A 3,352-nucleotide genomic window follows, 5' to 3' on the forward strand; every position below is an offset into this window, starting at 1 on the left:
CACGTGCACGCAAACTCGATCGCGACGCGCGGCGGCGTCGTCTTTGTCACCACCGCCTCCGCGGCCGAGTTCCCGATGCATTGGCGCGAGGTGTCCGTCTACGAGTGCGAGGAGCGCCTTGTTGCAGCCGAGATGCAGCCGAGATGCAGCCGAGGTATAGCCGAGATGTGGTCGAGTTATGAGTGCGAGGTGCGCCTGAGCCGCGCGCACTGGGCCTTGCACTCAACCTGCGGCCTTGCCCCCCCCCCCCACACACACACACCCGACTCGGTGTGCGTGGAGAGACCGGCACCCCACCTCGCCTCAGGTGCGCCTCACCACGCACGCCGTCGACGCGCCGCTGCAGCGCGTCCGCTCGCGCGACGCCGACCCGCGCCTCGGCCGCAACGACATCAAGCTGGGGCCGAGCCTCGCGAACTACGTCGTGATCAACACTTGCGCGAACTCCCGCCACCGGCACTGAGCGCGCGGCGAGCGGCGCCCTTTGTGTGGGGCGGCGCGCGATCCGGGCGAGGCGGCGTCTCTGACAACTCGAGTATCGGCACTGACGTGGCGTCTCTCATTGGAGAGAGGCGGATATATGTGTTGGAGGAGTGTGTGCATCAGTAACTCAGTACCTTCTCTGGGGAAAGTTATTTAGGAGCACCCCCCTACCGCCGCCCAGTACGTGCTCCGCAGCTGAGCCCACGCACCCCACAGCAGCTCAGGGAGACAATGAGCTCGCATACAAGTGCTGGTACGCACAGCTCGACGCGTACTCGAATGCTGCCACTGTCATTCTAGCCAGCGAGCGGCGGCGTCACAGCGTCGACTCTCGCATCGCGATGAGACGCACTGCTTGCCCAGACGCGCGCCTTGGCGCGCTCTTGTGGTGCAGGAGGAAGGCCAGCGGTCGTGCTGCGCAGGCCCGGCCGTCTGGCTGAAGGGAGCAGCAGCTGGCGCTCAACAGCAGCGCTGTCGAGCAGCGCAGCCACACCACACTCCCGCCAAGCCACGTGTCATTTCCCGCCAAGATTTGGCGCCAAAATGGCACTTTAGTGTCCACCTAGCCACGTGGTCGCGGCCTGAAGCTCCAAGCTTCTGGGACTGAGGTCCCACATCGCTGGACTCCATTTGGCTCAGTTGGAAGCACCGTCCAATCGTTCGCCGATGTCCGAAACCGGGGTGCTCCTAAATAACTTTCCCCAGAGAAGGTAATCAACTAGTGCGAATGATTGCGATCAATCAGCAACGCATGTGCGCTCCAAACTGCAAACAATTGCGAGCAGCGGCAGCCGGCAGCCGGCGCCGGGGCTCGCAATCCTAGAACTTCAGGGATTGCGAGCGGCGGCGCTCCCGCCCGCTCACCCACCATGCCACCAACCCTCAACCCCCTTCCCGCTCGCCCACGCCCACCGCCTCCCTCTCCTAGCTGCTCCTCTATACCCCCACCCGCACCCCCTTCCCCCCTGTCACCCGCGATATAGGAGCTCAACGCGGCGTCCGGTCCACCACCACACCCCTTGAACCCAAAACACGAACTCGGAGTCTGACTCGGAGGCCAGCCCCCACACGGGCCCTGAGTTGAGGAAATCGGAGGACGCGACCCACTTCGCCTGTGTGACGGTCCCGCGCTTAGGGGACCCCTAGGCTTAAAAGGGTGGGCCCTGGGGCGCCTGCGGCTTAAACGGCTTAAAACTTGCCTAGGCAAGTTTTAAGAGCTGCTGGGCCGCCGATTCCTTAAACGGTCTTAAACGGTCAAACGACTCGGCAGCCTCCCCGCGCCCTTAAACGCGATCACACCATGAATGGTCTATACTCAAAACTTGCCGACGGGCGGCGAAAGCTCTTCGCTCGGCCCCGAGAGCGCTTCGCTCTCTGCCGCCCGCCCGCCCGCTCGCTCGCCCGCCCGCCCGCCAGCCTCCCCGCGCTTAAACGCTCTAAATGGCTCAAATGGCTCAGGTTGGGCGCGGTGTGCGATTCTCTTAAATGGTCTCTTAAATGGGAGTGGCAGCATGGGCCCAATCTCTTAAACGCACCGAGGCGGCTCTGGAGCCGCCAATCTCTTAAAAGGTCTTAAAAAAATCCGGCCCTCAGAACCCTAGGGGTCCCCTAAGGTCCCGCGTAGGGGGGTGCCTACGACTTTGGGTCTAACAGTTGCACTATTGTTGGCTGAAATCTCCTCAACGTTGTTCAAGTGTTCACCCCAGCCCGTGCTGTTACTGTTTGTTACTGTTGTTACTGTTGTTCAGCGGAGCAAGCAGAAAATGGCAAAAACCCGGGTATTACCCGCACTGGACAGAGACCGAGTTACGGCTGCAGGCACAAGTCGCTCGCTGCCGTCTGAGCTCGAAAAAAACGCGATCTAGAGATCGTCGTGGGTCACTGCCAGGCCATCCTTACTGTTGTTCAGTGGGCCTAACGATAGCTACTGTTGTTGGGGAGCCCCACTGTTGTTCTGTTGTTACTGTTAGCACTATAGCAACACTGTTCAGCTCTTAATCGTTAGGCAACCCTAGTCCCGCGCCTCGCCGCTGAGACGGGGACACGGCCACGGCTATGCCTATGTATGGGCCGCGGCGAGTGAATCCGACGCTCTACGCTCGTCGTCGGCGGCTTCCTCCAACCTGCGCCGCTCGGCGCGTCGAACCTCGACACAGCGCGTCGAACCTCGACACAGCGCCTTCGGTGGCATGCAGCTCGTTACGACAGACAGAAGCCTGGAGTGCAGCTCCTCTACTGCTCACACAACTCTGACTTCTTTTCACACTTTGCACAGTTGACACAGACAGCGTACTGTGTGGCTGCCCACAGCTGTGACCAGCGAGGGCTCGCCCTCACTGGCCCTCAGTCACTGTGTTGGTTGGTCGTGTATCGCGCGCCTTGCGGGGGGGGGGGGGCGCGGAAAAGAGGAACCTCTTTATAGCGCCATCGTCATGGCTGCACGTAGCGCCGGGCGACGACGGCTTACCGCCTCCCGGCCCCCCTCGGCACACCTCCGCTGCTTAATGTTTGACGACTCGAACCCGTGAAGCTTCCCCGTCCGTGCGGGTTTTTTTGTACCCCGCACACGCCACACGGGTCAGTCAGCCTGCCAGCCACGTATGTCGTATCTCCACGCAAGCGTGGTCCGCGCGCATGGCATACAGGCGTTCGCCAGACAGCGCGGAGGCTAGGCGACCGGGGAAGGACTAGCTCAAGGGCAACACAGCGTCTGGCGCCTCGAGCGACGTCGAGCCCCGGTCGCCTAGCTTCTGCGCTGGTCTGGCGAACGCCTGTATGGCATGCGCGCGGACCACGCGTGCGTGGAGATACGACATACGTGGCTGGCAGGCTGACTGACCCGTGTGGCGTGTGCGGGGTACAAAAAAAT

Source organism: Emiliania huxleyi, assembly GCF_000372725.1.
Source record: "Emiliania huxleyi CCMP1516 unplaced genomic scaffold EMIHUscaffold_1144, whole genome shotgun sequence".
NCBI lineage: Eukaryota > Haptophyta > Isochrysidales > Noelaerhabdaceae > Emiliania > Emiliania huxleyi.